Source organism: Ranitomeya variabilis, chromosome 6 (assembly GCF_051348905.1).
Source record: "Ranitomeya variabilis isolate aRanVar5 chromosome 6, aRanVar5.hap1, whole genome shotgun sequence".
NCBI lineage: Eukaryota > Metazoa > Chordata > Amphibia > Anura > Dendrobatidae > Ranitomeya > Ranitomeya variabilis.
In genome coordinates, this window is record NC_135237.1 from 219,250,507 (window position 1) to 219,269,270 (window position 18,764).

The 18,764-nt window shown below is 43.6% G+C and overlaps 1 protein-coding gene and 1 long non-coding RNA gene across 3 annotated transcripts in view; both read left to right on the forward strand.

Moving 5' to 3' along the window:
* DAP (death associated protein) overlaps positions 1-18,764 on the forward strand; it is a 486,374-nt gene that overhangs the window by 338,019 nt on the left and 129,591 nt on the right. The gene's annotated exons all lie outside the window — the stretch shown is intronic.
* Positions 1,821-8,769, forward strand: LOC143782223 (uncharacterized). The gene is made up of 3 exons (XR_013216895.1): positions 1,821-3,059; positions 3,148-3,207; positions 3,296-8,769. It is a non-coding gene; the product is annotated as an uncharacterized LOC143782223 (long non-coding RNA).

The following is an 18,764-nucleotide window of genomic DNA, read 5'->3' on the forward strand; positions in this document are numbered from 1 at the left end:
AAACTCCAAAACCTAAGATGGGTCATAATTCCTTTATAGACCGTCCTAGGAAGGTGGTTTTAGCGGCATCGCCTCAGGCTGGGCCCCTGCTATGCCTTAAAGGGAACCTGTCACCCCCCCCCCCAGTCGTTTCAAACTAAAAGAGCCACCTTATGCAGCAGTAATGCTGCATTCTGACAATCCCAGCCCCGCAGTGACTTATGATTTATTCACATTGCGGGGCTGGGAATCACAGGCAGGGCGGCCGCGCAGGCGTAGTCAGCTGGGCTGCATATGAGGAAAAACGGTCAGTGCTCACTGCGCCTGCACCAGGCAGGGGAAAAGAGCGCAGGCGCCGGCTACTTTTGAAAACAGCGGTGAGGAGGAGGCGGCGCCAAGAAGATGTGAGTGACAGCTGTGTGCTGTCTGAAGCAGGGGGGAAACGCTGGCCTACTTGACTGAGGACCAGGTATTTCAGACAAATTATAAAACTGATTATTTCTCAAGTTACAGCACCCAGAACTAAAAGAGCCACCTTGTCAGAATGCAGCATTACTGCTGCATAAGGTGGCTCTTTTAGTTTGAAATGACTGGGGGGGTGACAGGTTCCCTTTAAGACCAAATTCAGCTTTGCCATCTGGTTTCTGGTAGCTGTTTTATGTATCTCCATGCCAGTGGATGCTAGAAGGGATAAAGACCCAGGCAGACATTTGCCATATTCTGGGCTACTCTGAAATGTACAAGATTTACCGTTATGACGTGTAGTATCTCCAAAACTCCTTATGGAATTTTATGTTTTTGTAATGTGCTAGAAGGTGTCTGCAGCTTCAGCAGAACTCAATATTGCCAGCAAGTCTCTGTACTGCTCTGAGCTGGTCAAGGTTTGAAATCTGTCACGGACAGCTTTTGAGGCTTTTCCTCCCTGCTGAGCTAGGTGCCAGCTTTCTCATACAGCTTCACGCTGAAGAGGGTTTTATAATCCTATGCCGGATAGGATGCAAACGATTAACATGAAATTATATCTCCATATTCTTCACACCGATCGAACAAATCGCAATGGTCACACTGGTATACATGACCACCAAACAAACCCCCCATCCTGGTATACATGGCCCCAATCATACACAGTGAATGTTCATTTTTCATAATAGCGGGTACAGTGTTAGCCGCAGGTTCCTGCAGCTGCTGGGCTATCACTTGTGCCCGCTATTAAAGGGAATAAATATTCACTGCTCTCCGCCCATGGGCATGGAGAGCAGTGAATGTTTATTTGTATAAAATATAGAAATGCAAAAACTTGTTGTTTTTTTTTTTCCCTTCCCCCCAAACAGCATTTTTTTAGCGTGTGATAGTATCCAAACATAAAAAGGACACAATATCTGTAATCGCACCAGCCTGTTTAGATACATCAAGGTCTCTCCAAATGTGACATGGCGTTTGCTAATGATTCCAGCCAATTTTACTTCAGCAGTCAAATTTTTTTAAAAAAGGAAAGCCCCCTCCCCCGCCCCCCCAAAAAAGAAGACAAAAATAAAAACGCCAGAGCAGTAGTGGTGATGAGCGAGTATACTCGTTGCTCGGGTTATCCAGAGCACGATCGGGTGGTCTCTGAGTATTTGACTGCCGGAGATTAAGTTTTCCTTGCCTCAGCTGGATGATTTGCGGCTACTAGACAGCTTGATTACATGTGGGGATTCCCTAGCAACCAGGCAACCCCTGCATGTACTCAGGTTGGCTAACAGCCATAAATCATCCAGCTGAGGCAAGGAAAACTAAATCTCCGAGCAGTCAAATACTCGGAGATCACCCGAGCGTGCTCGGGAAAACCAGAGCAAGGAGTATATTCGCTCATCACTAGTGGCGCATTTTTCCAGACTGCAGCATGTTCAGACGCTCAGTCTCCGCTGCGTAAATTACCCATACACTTTCATTAGATGCAGTAAAACCGCATAAGTGTGGGAATGCAGCTTACTATGCATGCGTGCTAATTTAAATAATGGTGAATCTTGTGACACAGCCGGAAGTGCATAACACAGGAAGTGTAGGAAAGCACAGAGAGAGGTCCACTCCATTTTTAATAAATAATAATTAGAAAAAAAATAACGATAGTATGGGGTCCCCCTATATTTGTTAACCAGCCAGACTGAAGCAGGCTACTGGGACTGGTATTTCAGGCTGGTAAGGATTCAATATCCATGGACCTTACCAACCTGATAACACCAGGCCGCAGCAGTCTGCTTAACCTTGGATGGTTAGCACAATAGTGGGATCCCCTAAAAAAAATAGCGTGGGGTCCCCCTATTTTTGTTAACCAGCCGCACTACACTGCGGATTCAATGTGAATCCGTGCAGCCAAAAACGCTGCGGATCCGCATCTAAATCTGCAGCGTGTGCACATAGCCGAAGTCTCTGATTCAGATGGAAAATTACCTACAATGAGGCAGATGGAGACACTGGGGGTGCTGTCTGGCCTAAGGCTAGGTTCACATTGCGCTAGGTGAGTCCGTCTAACGGACACGTTTTTAAGTACTCAAAACGCAATATAACGCACATACTAACGCGCCCATAGACTTGCATTGTCTGACGCATCGTGACGCATGCCAAAATTGGCATGCGTTAGTCACATAACGTTTTTTTCTGACGGACCTTGGAACGCGGCTTGCAGCGTTTTCGGGTGCGGCCAAGCTAACGCAATACTAATGGAAGCGTTAATTCTGCCATTGATGGCTATGGCAAACGCAGCCAGACGCAAATCTTGAAAAATTTCGAAATAGAACCATACGTTTTAATAGCATTTGAGGGAGGTCCATGTGGTCATGTGACAGGAAACAGGATTTCGACCATTAATGTCCCAAGCACACATCCTGAGGCCTGCTGCATGTGAGAAAGTGTCTTGCAAGAGATCACAGGAAATGTAAGTACATTTGTGTATATATATATATCTATCTGTATACATCATGGGAGTCTGTATTGTCCAACGTATGTGTGTGTACTACAAATGTATTGCTTTGTTGCAGATGTCGGATAGTCAGGGAAGCAGCAGCAGCAGCAGCGTGTCTGCGGTTTTTTCCTCTCAGTCGGTAGGCTTGCACTTTAAAAAACCACTAAAATTTGTGTGAAAATCCAGTGTTTTGAGCACGTCTATAATCATGTTTTTATTGCAAATAGGAGTCTTCGGAGCCCGAGGCTGCTAGGCCCCCCCAAAAAAAACAGGCAAAACCCACAAAGGTACATGGAAGACATTTTTAGTTTTGCAAGCATAAATTTATTGATCCAAGAAATGTAATTTTTTTTTTTTCATGTACATACACAATAGGTTGTGGCTCACGGAGGACACAAGAGGAAGAAGGTTCCTCGCCGTCTGTCGTCGCCACAACTTTTTAATTTAAAGCGGATGCGGTCCATACCCGTTGGAAATCAATAAGGGACCGCTTTGTCCGTGACTACCGGAACAGTCAAAATCCACCAAGCGGATCAGGTGCCAAACGGGTGACCCTGTATGTGCATTACGAGCAATTGCTCTTTCTGCAAAAAACAGTGTCTCAGCGCTCGTAAGTACAAATAGGTCTGTGTGCAAGACAAAATTTTTTAATTCAAGCAAAATAATTTTATTTTTTTTGTGGGTTACAGCACGATATGCAGTACCGCCGGGCCTAGACAGGCAGATGAACTGGAGCCATCTCCACTGGAACCAAGCCAGCAGACGGGCGCTGAAGATGTGTCTGGCATCAGCGAGCCACGATCTGGGGAGAGAAGCACTGTAGCTTCAGGTGTGAGTGCCCGGTTGCAATCGCAGCGTGGACGCAAGCGAGCATCACAAAAAGAAGAAGCTGATGCCATTATTGTCGATGGACTTCAACAGGTTGAGGACATGTGTCGTAGTGAACTCAAAGACCTGAGGCGGGAAATTACCGACTTGCAATCCCGCGAGTCTGTCTATTCTGCAAATGAGTGGAAGCTACTTTTTTTGTCCTATGTGCCTGTTGCACAAAATATCCCGGCACACAGAAACCTTTTGTTTAGGCAAAGACTGAATGACCTTCTTGAGGAATTTGTGGGCCCCCAGGAACCCGCTCCATCGAGAACAAGAAGCCTAGACATGCCGGCCTACAACCCTCAATATAGAGCCCGGTGTGAAACGAGCATGGAACATCAGAGACAAAGTAGCAGTCCATCATACAGTTGGGCAGACAATACGCCCGCACAATACCAGAGTCTATAGTACTGCTCACTGTCCACAGCCAGGTGCATTCTACTGCGTTTCACGTTTTGTTGGTGAATTATTTTTTTGGCACCCAATTTTGTGTGTGTTTTTTTACATCCCTATGGGATATCATATGTAAAACATGTGTAGCAAGAGTTCTTTCATACACATTCGGAAACTTTAGTAAAATTTTTAAAATATATGATTCTTGTATGACTTTAACTTTGAGCACAACATAATAACATGAATGTAATAACTTTTTACAAGACATAAGGTTGTGGGAAATAAAACAAACCAAAAAAACCCCAAACACTTTAAACAAAACATCAGGACACAGCTTCAGACTTTAAATAAATTTCACACGTGTCTGTCTTGCCATGGAACATGCCCTTCATGTGTGAAGTAGTGTGCAAATTGGTCACGAATCCTCATTATTTGAGCTGTAGACCGAACAGCAGTAGATTCAATGCTAATGAGGTTCGACTCAAATTCATCGGGGTCAACCACCTGGGGTTCATGTCTGGCAACAAAATTATGCAGACAGATGCATGCCTTCACAACACGGTCCACATTTTCTGGTTGCAGTTGCATGCAAGTTAGTAGAATTCACCATTTTAATGTCAAAATACCAAAGGCACACTCCACATAACGTCTTGCCCGGCTCAAGCGATAATTAAAAATGCGCCTGGTGGAGTTCAGACTGCGGCTTGAGTACGGCTTGAGGAGATTTTGTCCAAGTTGGAACGCCTCATCACCAACTAAAACAAAGGGCAAACTTGGGTCTTCGGTCCCCGGTAGAGGTCGTGATGAGGGTATGTTAAAATTGTTGCTGTACAAACATCTCCCCATGTTGGAGTCTCTGAAGACTCTGGAATCGTTTGTCCGGCGATACGCACCAATATCCAGAGCTACAAAACGGTATCTTGCATCCGCAATAGCCATCAATATAATAGAAAAGTATTTCTTATAATTATAGTAGAGGGACCCACTATGCGCTGGTTTCTGAATCCGTATGTGCTTGCCGTCCACGGCACCAATACAATTAGGGAAATTAGCCACATCCTCGAACTGTTGGGAAATCGCTAGCCACATTTCTGATGTCGGGGTAGGTAGCACAAGTGGTTGCAAGTTGTTCCAAATGGCATCACCAGTTTCCCGAACCAGTTGGCAAATTGTTGACTTCCCCAGTCTAAATTGGTAATGCAGTGACGCAGAAGATTCTCCGGTAGCCAGATATCTGTCGGCATTTAAAAAGAAAAAAAAAAAAAGGAAATTGTTTAGGATTTTAAAGGACAACTAAAAGGCTACATACAATAGAATATACAAATGAACATTATGCCCCACTATACCTACATCTAGTCTTTGTCATTAGAATGAGAAAAAAAAATTATAATTACCTCACAGTCACTACTAAACGTTCCTCCGCACAGATGCTTTGACGGAATGTGCTGCGATGATGATGTATCTCATCCTTCACATGTGAGAGCAGAAAATCAAAGGTCTCAATGGACATCCGTAGATAGCGTTGGAAATTGGAGGGGTGATCCCGAAGCTGAAGATACAGGGTGTGAAAGGCACCATATGTACTCCGCAAGAAATTCACTTCGTGGATCCAATATCTCCTTTGCGAACTACGCTTTCTCTGGCGAAGTCGCAACCGCATCAAGCGAAATCGAACGAGCTCAGACACAAACATCTTGCTAGCAGAAGTTCACTCAATGCTTTCAAAATGGAGAATGAGTCTGCACCCACACCCCGATGATGACAAAAGGAGAAAAAAAAAAGTAAATAAACTTTATTGACAGTGACAAACGCAGACAAACGGATACATCGCGAACGGACATCCAAATGAGGAAAACGCGGTCACAAGCGTTAACGCAAGCGTTAACGTGATGCCGATTTTTCGACAAAATTAAACCTTTTCTGTACATGCGTTTAACGGATCCATTTAACGCCATGTACTTGACGCAATGTGAACCTAGCCTAAGACCCAGTGATGTCCCTCTCTTTTTAAGTGTGCATAAAAGCGACGTCGGACACAGTTTTTTACACCTCTGTAAGTAGGACACTGCTGAAAAGAGGTCAGACTGAATCCAAACAAACTCTGCTGCCTTATTATAGTGAAAGGATCCATCAGGGGCTTCGTCTGAATCGCGTCACTTGGAGATATCAATGGAAATTCCCAGCATAGAAGCGCCAGATAAATGTGATCCAAAATATTTTGCAAAATGTTCTCAATAAAAGCTTCAACTTAAACTACAAAAAGTTGCCACTCTGGTCCGTCATTGGTCAATAGAAATATAAGCGCTTCCATGTTACTAGTAGCCAACGGTGTTGGAAAAGCACCATCACTCCTCGCCCCAAAAAAAGATCCAGCAAATTCTGTGTTCCCAATCCAAATGCCCCAAAGTGTGCCTAAACTTACATTCAGTGTCCACATGTTTTTCATTTCTGTAGCAATGAGAGCCCCACTTAACAGCATCCATGTCTCCAGAACCACGAGCTGGGCACTAAAATGACAAATTTACAATTTTAAATCAGCAACATTCACTGCCAGAGCTGCCATTAGGAATTTCGGGGCCTCGAACTGTCAACATTTTTGGGCCCCCCTTGAGAGTCCACCCCAGCTCCGCCTCCACCCTTTGAACCTTTTACCATCCCACCGCTCACTCTAGGAAAAACTTCTCCATCAATCAGATATTAACAGTTCCCATCAAACACTAGATCACATACATAGCCAGCAGCTTTTGTTCTGGCCAAAATAATTTTTAAGCCGCCACCACAACACGGTAGACTCTTTCGTCTGGACCCTACTCTACTCTAACCTATTAAATAGAAATATATTTTTATGTATTTTTCTTAAAGGGAATGAGTCACATAAATTTTTTTTACATGACCATTAATACAAGATACAAGAGACAAATGTCGTCACACCATGACCAGACCACATATTACCACCACATAGTGACCAAATAATACCACATACAAGAAACAAATACCACCACACCATGACCAGACCGCATATTACCACCAGATAGTGACTGAATACTACAATACTGATCATTAATTAAAAAAACAAAACACAATACTAAGTGACATTATACACAGGAACTCTGTATTTACTGACCGAGTACAGGTAATACAGTGATCACCAGTTACTCTATACACAGAAGCTCTGTACAGAGTCTACAGTGTCAGTGTACAGGTAATACAGTGATCACTGGTGACATTATACACAGGAGCTCTGTACAGAGTATACAGTGTATAGTGTCGGTGTACAGGTAACACACTGACTCGCCAGTGACGTCTCTAGCTTATGTCCTTCATCTTTGCTTTTCTTTTTCATGAAGCGCAGACTGCCATCACTTCTTCCAGCCATGACTCATCTCGGCATAAAGTAGCATAGTTACCTAGAGCACAGCTTCCAGAGCACATTCCCCTTTCTTCTACACTACACTTCTGAATATAGATATGCACCCACCATTAATACATAATTGGTTATTATGTAACCCACCATTCCAAATATAAATTATACGCCACTGAGCCCCTTCTAGCTATAGATAGCCACTTTCTTTACCTAATAAATATATCAATTAGCACCTGTACTCTTTCCCCCAATTCGTTACCAGTCACTGCATACTCAACGCCCCCCACTATGTACCTCCCGCTCCCCCAACTCATTTACATGCCCCTTTCGCCCCAATTCATTGTCATGTCTTCTCTCTCCCATCCTCTATTCATCATCATCAACAGCTCTACCCCCTCAATCAATACATCATTTACTTCCCCACCCTCAAAATTCATTTTTTCTCTCCACCCCCACGTTCAATTAAATTGCTGTCCCCATTCCCTCACTCTCAATTCATTATTTGCAGTCTCCCGTCCCATCCACCCACTTCATCATGTGCAGTCCCCTTTACCCCCATGTCATCCTTTGCAGTTTTTAACCCCCCACTTCATGTGCAGTCCCCCTTTAACCTTTTTCTGACATTAGACGTACTATCACATCCATATGCCCTGGGCCCGTATGCCCATGGATGGGATAGTGCGTCATGAGTGATCAGCTGCGCTCACGGTGGGAGCGCGGCTGATAGCGGCCGGGTGTCCACTGATTCTCACAGCTGACACCACGGACAGCTCCCAGCACTTTAACCCCCCAGAACACTGCAATCAAACAATCGCAGCATTCCAGAGCCAGCAGAGGGGCTGACAGCCCCTCTGCCTTGGCATTGGAGACCATGTGGCATGGCGCGGGGTCCCGATCACTGCCATGGAGACCCGAAGTCGTCATGATGACATCCGGGTCTCCAGACCTGAGAGACCTGTTGTCATGCGCAGTGATGACCAGGAAGTCTTTCAGGTCAGTGTAATAGAAGTTGCAGCGCTGACAGCTTCTATAGCATGCAGATCTGCATGCTATAGAAGTGATCAGCCTGCACAAAATTAGTGTCCCATAGTGGGACACAGTGTAAAAGAATGAATTTAAAAAAATAATAATAATTTTAAAAATATTTTTTTAAAAAATCAATATTTATTTGATCACTAAATAAATATTTGAATTAAAAAAATTCTAAACTATAAAAGTACACATATCGCCGTGTCCATAACGACCCGACCTATAAAACTGTCCCACTAGTTAACCCCTTTAGTGAACCCCATAAAACAAGGCAAAAAACAATGCGTTATCATCATACCGCCAAACAAAAAGTGGAATAACGCGATCAAAAGACGGATATAAATAATCATGGTACTGCTGAAAACGTCATCTTGTCCCGCAAAAAACGAGCCACCATACAGCTTCCTCAGCGAAAAAATAGTTATAGCTGTCAGAATGAAGCAATGCAAAACTAATTTTTTCTATTAAAGATTTTATTATATAAAAGTGCTTAATCATAAAAAAATATATAAATGAGGTATCGCTGTAATTGTACTGACCCGAAGAATAAAACTGCCTTATCAATTTTATCACACGTGGAACGGTGTAAACTCCCACCCCAAAGAGATTCTTGAATTGCTGGTTTTTGCTCATTCTGTCTCCAAAAAATAGGAATAAAAAGCGATCAAATTGTCATGTTCCCAAAAATGGTACCAATAAAAACGTCAACTCGTCCTGCAAATAACAAGACCTCACATGGCCCTGTAGGCCAATATATGGAAAAATTATAGCTCTCAAAACGTGGTGATGCAAAAACTATTTTTTGCAATAAAAAGCGTCTTAGTGTGTGACAGCTGCCAAATATAAAAACCCGCTATAAATAGTAAATCAAATTCCCTTTTATCACCCCCTTAGTTAGGGAAAAATAATAAAATAAAAAAAAATATTTATTTCAATTTTCCCATTAGGGTTGGGGTTGGGGTTAGGGTTTGGATTTGGGTTAGGGTTGGGATTAGAGTTAGGGTTGGGATTAGGTTTATGGTTAGGGTTGGGATTAGGGTTAGAGTTGGGGGGTTTCCACTGTTTAGGCACATCAGGGGTTCTCCAAACACAACATGGCATCTGATCTCAATTCCAGTCAATTCTGCGTTGAATAAGTCAAACGGTGCTCCTTCCCTTCCAAGCTCTGCCATTCGCCTAGTGGTTTACCCCCACATATGGGGTATCAGCGTACTCAGAACAAATTTCACAACAACTTTTGGGGTCCAATTTATCCTGTTACCCTTGGTAAAATAAAAAAATGAGGGCAAAAAGATAATTTTTGTGAAAAAATATGATTTTTTTATTTTCACGGCTCTACGTCAATTCCATCGAATTTTGCATTGAAAAGTCAAATGGCTCCCCTTCCCTTCCGAGCTCTGCCATGCCCCAAACAGTGGTTTACCTGCATAGATGGAGAATCAGCGTAGTCAGGACAAATTGTACAACTTTTGGGGTCCAATTTCTTCTGTTACCCTTGCTAAGATAAAACAAATTGAATCTGAAGTAAATTTTTTGTGAAAGAAACTTAAATGTTCATTTTTTTTTTTTAAATATTCCAAAAATTCATGTAAAGCACCTAAAGGGTTAATAAACTTCTTGAATGTGGTTTTGAGCACCTTGAGGGGTGCAGTTTTTAGAATGGTGTAACTTTTGGGTATTTTCTATCATATAGACCCATCAAAGTGACCTCAAATGTGATGTGATTCCTAAAAAAAAAAAAATGGTGTTGTAAAAATGAGAAATCGCTGGTCAGCATTTAACACTTATAACTTCCTAACTAAAAAAAAAAAAATGGTTTCAAAATTGTGCTGATGTAGACATGTGGGAAATATTACTTAAGTATTTTGTGTGACATCTCTGTGATTTAAGGTTTTTTTTCACAAATAAACGCAAGTCATATCAAAGAAATTTTACCACTATCATGAAATACAATATGTCACAAGAAAACATTGTCAGAATCACCGGGATCCATGGGAGCGTTCCAGAGTTATTACCTCATAAAGGGACAGTCGTCAGAATTGTAAAAATTGGCCTGGTCATTAACATGCAACCCACCCTTGGGGATAAAGGGGTTATCCCCCTACCCACATCATGTGCAGTCCACCTTTAACTCCCCTCCCCACATCGTGTGCAGTCCACCTTTAAACCCCTCCCCACATCATCATGTGCAGTCCATCACCTGACAGGAAGTACACCGAAGACTGAGGGAGCAGGAGCTGCGCAGCCTTCAAGGTAAGACTGCTGTGCACAGCTCCGGGAAAGCTCCCGGGCCCCAGCGCCGACATGTGCGCCGCAGTACGCACCACTTTACTGCACTATTGGGCCGGATGAACAGTAGCACATAAGCGGGGCCCTGGACCTAAGGGCCCCTTTGTGTACTGCTGTTCACCAGGCCCCATACAGTAGTAAGGGCAGTGATGCCCTGATGGTGGCCCTGTTCACTGCTGCTTGTTTTTGGAAAACACCTATGGAGTCAAAATTGGTACTACATCTGTAGTTAAATTCCTAGAAGAGTGTAATTTCCAAAATTCAGTGCTTAAGGGGGGATTCTGCTCTTCTGGGATTTGGGAACTTTGTATATTGAGTCTACAAATGATTCTACAATAATTTGTTCTCCAAGAGTCAAATAGGGCTCCTTCCCGAGTCTCGCCGTGTGGCCAGTACTGTATTGGAGGTATTTAAACAATATCATCTGAACAGAAAACCATACCAGTACCATATTTTAACACATTGTGTATGATGGGCCCTATGCTTCATAAAGGCCTTTTCAAATAGATAGATGGACACTCCCAACATGGAATGTAGTACTGAAAACATTGAGTCATATGTCCAAAAATATATTTAACAAATTTTATTAGATCACAGAAAAAAATGAAAAAATATGTACATACATATATAAGAAAAGGTATAAATATTTCTTACCACTGTCTTTCTCTGAGGAACACAGTGCCCGCAATCCCGACTCTCTTATTGTGTAGACTTTCGCTGACAGTCCCCCGATCGCCGAGAGCTGCTACTGTGCAGGCAGCAGCGCCATCTTGTATGAGGACATTTTTTTTCTTCTTTAGCAAGATGGCGCCGCCGGTACATGTGCAGTGGCAGCTTTTGGATCACCTCTATATAATATTATTTATTTATATAGCACCATTAATTCCATGGTGCTGTACATGAGAAGGGGTTATATGCGAAGTTATGGATATCGTTTACAGTAAACAAATTTACGATGACAGACTAGTAATAGAGGGGAGAGGACCCTGTCCTTACGGACTTACATTCTACGGGATAATGGGGAAGAGACAGAAGGTCGGGGTGCAGCAGTTCGGGTGGTGGTGAGGTGGCAGAATGGTTATTGCAGGCTGTAAGCTTTCCTGAAGAGATCGGTTTTCAGGTTCCGTCTGAAGGATCCAACAGTGGTGGATAGTCAGACGTGTTGAGGCGTGGAATTCCAGAGGATGGGGGATATTCGGGAGAAATCTTGGAGGTGGTTGTGTGAGGAACGAATAAGTGTAGAGGAGAGTAGGAGGTCTTGGAAGGATCGAAGGTTACATAGGGGAAGATATTGGGAGATTAGTTCAGAGATATAGAGAGGGGACAGGTTGTGGATGGCTTTGTAGGTCAGTGTTAGTAGTTTCAACTGGATTCGTTGGGGAATTGGGAGCCAGTGGAGGGATTTGCAGAGGGGAAAAACAAGGGAGTAGCGAGGAGAGGTGGATTAGTCGGGCAGCAGAGTTGAAGACAGACTGGAGTGGTGCAAGAGAGTTAGCAGGGAGGCCACAGAGGAGGGTGTTGCAGTAATCAAGGCGGAAGATGATGAGGGCATGCCCAAGTGTTTTAGTAGATTGAGGGCTGAGGAAGGGATGGATTCTGGAAATATTTTTGAGTTGGAAGTGGCAAGAGTTTGGATGTGCGGTTTGAAGGACAGGGCAGAGTCAAGAGTTACTCCGAGGCATCGGATTTCAGGTACGGGAGAGAGTGTGATGCCATAATAGATAGGTCACGTAGGGGAGATATGCGAGATGGAGGAAAGATGATGAGTTCAGTTTTGTCTATATTGAGTTTTAGGAAGCGAGAGTTGAAGGAGGATATGGCTGATAGACACTCCGGGATTCTGGACAGCAGAGAGGTGACATCTGGGCCAAAGAGGTAGATCTGAGTGTCATCCGCATACAGTTGGTACTGGAAGCCATGGGACTTTGAGTTGTCCTAGGCCAAGGGTATAGATGGAAAAAAGTAGGGGCCCCAGGACAGAGCCTTGAGGGACACCAACAGAGAGGGTGGGATGAGGAGATAGTGTGGGAGTGGGAAACTCTAAATGTGCGGTCGGAAAGATATGAGGCAATCCAGGACAGTGCACGGTCTTTGATGCCAAGGAAAATAGAATTAGACTTACCGGTAATTTGGTTTCTAGGAACCTTCCACGACAGCATAGGAGGTTGTCTCCACGCCCTAACGAGTGACAGGAAGCACAAGAGGTTAAAAGACCCTCCCACCTCCTAATCCTCAGTGACTTATAACGAATCCCATAGCACTGATTATTTTAAAATTCCAAGTATTAACCAAGGAACATAGGGAGGGAAATTAGCGCTGTCGTGGAAGGTTCCTAGAAACTGAATTACCGGTAAGTCTAATTCTATTTTCTCTAGTCACCTTCCACGACAGCATAGGAGGAATACTAACCTATTTTGTAGCTGGGGGGGGACAACTGCCTGAAGGACCTTACAGCCAAAGGCTAAGTCCCAGTTGGATAGAGCATCCAACCTATAATATTTTGTAAATGTATGGATGGAAGACCATGTGGCGGCCCTACAACTCTGCTCTGTAGCTGCACCCGCTTTTTCTGCCCAGGATGTAGAGGTAGATCTTGTGGAGTGGGCTTTAATGCCTTCAAATCTTGCTCTTCTAATCCATCTTGCACTGGTAGTCTTTGCCACCTTCCTACCTTTATTTTTACCAAAAGGGTTGATAAATACATTTGAATCAACCCTCCAAGGTTTAGTCTGTTCCAGGTAGAATAATATTGTTCGACCAACATCAAGAGTATGGAACTCTTTCACCTGCATTTTTCAGAAATTGACAAAACGAGGGTAGTAATTTCTCCTGAGAACGATGGAAATCTGATACAACCTTGGGTAGGAATGACGAATCAAGTCATAGGACTAAGCTATCTTCTCTGATAGTGAAGTAGGGTTCTCTAATGGACAGAGCTTGAAGTTCTCCCACACGTCTCGCCGTAGTGATGGCTACTAAAAAGGCTGCTTTCCAAGAAAGAATCTGGGGAGTACAAGATGAAAAAGAGGCTCAAATGGATGTTGTGTAAGTCCATTAAGAACCACATTTAGATCCCATAGGGGAATATTAGGTCGTTTTCTAGGATTTTTCCTTATTGCTGACACCATGAATCTTCTGATCCATCTGTGGCCAGCTAAGTCAAAATCAGAAACAGAACTGAGAGCCGAGACCTGAACCTTTAAAGTACTAGGGCTCAAGCCCAGGTCTAGGCCCTTCTGCAAAAAATCAAGTATCTGGGATATATTTGAATGTAGAGGGTCAGGCAGATTAGGCTCACATGAGGATGAAAATTTTTTCCACACTTTGTTGTATATCTCAGGCTGGTTTCTCACTTGTGTTTTGATCTGCAGCGTTTTAGCGCTAAAAAACGCATGCGTTTTTTTCCTATACTTAACATTAAAAAACGCATGCGTTTTGACGCGTTTTTCTGCAACGCATGCGTTTTTTGACGCGTGCGTTCATTTGCAGAAATGCAACATGTAGTAATTTCTAGCGGCGTTTTTTTGCCGCAAAAAAACGCATGCGTTTATTCGCGGCAAAAAAATGCATTGCTGTCTATGTAAATGCATGCGTTTTTAAGTACATGCGTTTTTACCGAAAAACACAAGAAAACACAAGAAAAAACAAGAAAACCCTAACCCTAAGCACAAGAAAAAACAAGAAAACCCTAACCCTAACCACAAGAAAAAACAAGAAAACCCTAACCCTAAACACAAGAAAAAACAAGAAAACCCTAACCCTAAACACAAGAAAAAACAAGAAAACCCTAACCCTAACCCTAGGGTTACTAGGGATCCTAACCCTAACCCTAAGGTTAGGATCCCTAGTAACCCTAGGGATCCTAACCCTAACCCTAGGGATCCTAACCCTAACCCTTAGGGTTAGGGTTAGGATCCTAACCCTTAGGGTCAGGGTTAGGTTTAGGATCCCTAGGGTTAGGGTTAGGATCCCTAGGGTTAGGGTTAGGATCCCTTGGGTTACTAGGGATCCTAACCCTAACCCTAGCTATTTCTGTTTATAGTGGGTTTTCTAGTTGATTTTGATGATTGGCAGCTGTCACACACTTCTCAGCATGCGTTTAAAAAACGCAAACGCAGGAAAAAACGCATGTAAACGCGGCAAAACGCCGCGTTTTTTTTCTGCATGCAAAAACGCATGCGTCTAAAAAACGCGGCGTTTTGCTGCGTTTACATGCGTTTTTTCACCACATGCGTTTTTTTTAAAAACGCTGCAGATCAAAACGCAACTGTGAAACCAGCCTTATTAGTGACTGGTTTTCTAGACATTTGAAGCGTTGCTATTACTTTATCTGACAGCCCTTTTTTCTTTAGTACTCGGGCCTCAGAAGCCAGGCAGCTAACTTCATCCTTCCAGGGTCTGGATGGTATATCGGCCCCTGTGATAGAAGGTTTGTCTTGATGGGTAGTAGCACTGGTCCATCCACCTGAAGATCGATCACTAAGCTGAACCAACTTTGTTTTGGCCACATAGGAGCTATTAGTATAGTTAGAACCTGATCCTCTCTGATTTTCTCAAGGGTTTTGGCTATCATTGGTATTGGGGGAAAAGCATAAGCTAGGTGAAACTTCCACTGTTGAGCAAATGCATCTATCCCTTTGGCACTGTCTCTGGGATTTAGGGAAAAATAATGGTTGAGTTGCGCATTCTGGGCTGAGGCAAATAGGTCGATGTCTGGTAGAGCCCATCTGGAAACTAGCATTGAAAAAATCTCCCGATTCAGTTTCCACTCCACTGAATTTATATCCTGCTGACTCAAAAAATCTGCCTTCCTGTTGGAGGATCCCTTTAGTTGTACTGATGTTAGGGATAGTAAATGCTTCTCCGCCCAGCAAAATATTCGTCTTGATATAGCTTTTAGATTGTCGAACTTTGTGCCCCCTTGATGTTTGAGGTGGGCTACCGCTGTGACATTGCCCGAATAAACTTTTATGTGGTGACCTGTAATGATCCCACTTGCTGCCAAAAAGGTTTGTTCCACTGCCCTCAGCTCCCTGGTATTGGGTATTGAATGAGCTGGCAGCCATTTCTGGACTCCAGAGACCCTGAAAGGGAGTATGCAGGACCATACCCACCCCAACCCGTCCGGCTGGCATCTGTGGTTAAGGAGATAAGGGGAGACTGATACCACACCACTCCCTTTCGGAGATTCTCTGGCTTTAGCCACAACACCAAAGACTCCTTCACTCTGCCAGGGGTCTGAACTCTTGTTCAGTGAATCGGAATTCCTGTTCCAATTTTTTAGTATGTGATATTGTAAGGTTCTGGAGTGTGCCTGGGCCCAAGGAACAGTCTGAATGCAGGCCGTCATTGAGCCCAAAACAGACATTGCCCCTCCTATGGTAGGGCGTCTCATTTCTCTGAAATTCGATATTTTTGGTATGAGGTTGTTGAGATGATCCTCCGGAAGAAAAGACATTTGTAGTTTAGCATTTAGGACCACTCCTGGGAATTTTCTTATCATAGAGGGCTGGAGCGCTGATTTTTTCAAATTTGGAATCCACCCCTATGACCGGAGGATATCTAATACGTTTTGCACCTGAGAGTTTAGAATGTGAGTGGATGGGGCTATAATTAGCAGGTTGTCTAGATAGGGTACTATACAGATGCCCTGTTTGCGAATGTATGTCACCGTCTCTGCCATAACCTTTGAAAATATTCTTGGAGCTGACGATATCCCGAACGGGAGCACATTGTACTGATAATGTTTTATCTGTTGATTTTGAAGAACCGCAAATCTTAGATATTTTCTGTGATAGGGATGAATGGGAATATGAAAATAGGCATCTTTTAGATCGATTGTTACCATCACGTATTGTGGGCCTATCAGTGGAATCGCCGTTTTTACGGATTCCATTTTGAATCTTCTGTACAGAACGTGACGATTCAGACCCTTCAGATTTATTATTATTTGTGCATCTCCGAACAGTTTCCTTACTATAAAAAGATGGAAATAGTGACCTTCCCCTAGTTCTTGATCTGGCACTGGGGAAATTACATTTGCTTTCAGAAGACCTGATATTAAAAGATTCTGGGAAGTCGGTGAGGGAAGAGATGTGACTCGTAAGCCCTGAGGAGGAGGAGATTGGAATTCTATCAGTAGACCTTCTCTGATAATGTTTGTCACCCAATGGCTTTCTGATATTAGAGTCCATTGGTGAAGGAATCTTGATAGCTTCCCCCCCCACAGCCACCAAGTCATTGTTTGTCCTCCTGTTGTTTTTGGGGAACCAGGATATTTTTTCCCCTCCCCTTAGCATTGCTCCATCTTCCCATTTTTCCCTTCCCCTTTAAGCAGTTTGAGGTAAGGAGGGACGAAAAAAACGCTTTTTTGTTACTTTTTGCTGTGGAAGAGTTTTTATCTGTAGCTTTTTCCAAAATTTCATCAAGGGCAGGACCAAACACATATCCACCTTTAAACGGGATGGAGCACAGTTTAATTTTGGATGTAACATCACCACTCCACATTTTCAGCCATAAAGCTCTTCTAGCAGAGTTACACTGAGCCATTGCTCTAGCGGCTATACGAACCGACTCATCTGATGCATCAGCCAAGAATCCTGAGGAATTTTTTAATAACTGGAGAGAATCCAACAGTTGTCCTCTAGAGGTCCCCTGAGATATATGGGTTTCCAGCTGATCTGAGCCACACATGTGGAGGCAATATTAGTCTTAAGTGATGAGGCAGAAGATTCCCAAGATTTTCTCAAGAGGCTTTCTACCTTTCTGTCCATTGGGTCTTTTAATTGTGATGAGTCTTCAAAAGGGAAGAGATGTTCTCTTAGCGACTCTAGCAACCTGTACGTCCACTTCAGGGATTTCCCAATTGACAGACTCTCCCTCTAAGGGAAATCTATTTTTTTAATTTGGACGGAATATTTAGGCGCTTTTCTGGAGATTCCCATTCTTGTGAAATCATACTCAGGTTTTCCTGTCCATGAAAATATTCTAACTGTTTTTCCGCCTTCAGACCACCGAACAGATCATCTTGTACTGCACGTGAGGTTTATTTTTCCTCAAACCCCATAGTATTGCGCACAGTGGAAACTAGATCCTCCAGGAACTCCATAGAGAAAAAATATTTCCTATTTTCAGAAGGCCTTTTGGGTGAGGACTCTTCCCAATTAAATGAGGACGAACTCACAGAACCGTCTGAGTCTGACTCAGACGGTTCAATATATATTTTTGTTTTCTTAGGAGCCAAAGGACCTGGGGTTAGTGGAGCAGTAGCAGGAGGTGTCAGGTTTGCAAGAGATGATTGATCTTCATTTTTAACTATGGATTTTATCTCTTCTATTAGGGAGGGATGCTCAGCCCTAATTACTGTTTCCATGCATTCACAACATAATTTTTTATTACATTTTGATGGCAGTTTTTTGAGGCAGATGGCACACTTGGGTGCAGATTTGGAGGGCTTGTGTGTGGCCTTGACTCCCTATAACAAAACAAAGGAAAAAGGAGTGATACACACGAGCTAACCAGTGTGCCTATCCTAGGACCCACCCCCTAACACACCACTTACTGGGGCAGGGGTAGCGCTGGGCTCTGCAGACACGGGGCTTGCAGGAACACCGTCCATCATTCTTACCTGACGATGTCTTCTGGAGGGTTTATATCTTTAAACCCTCCCCCATCGTCTTAAAGTGTTTTCCCCCCCCCCCTTCTCCCTTGGTCCTGAGCAGGCTTGATTAGATCGGCATGCTCCACACGCCGCTCGGACCTCCAGAGGCCAAGATGGCCGAAAACCCGGAAGTAAGTGCGCTCCAGCCCGGAACACATGACCCGGAAGTGCTTCAGTCGTCATTTCCGGGTTCACCGAGCAGCGCACGCAGGAGGATAGCCGGAGAGCTGCTGGAG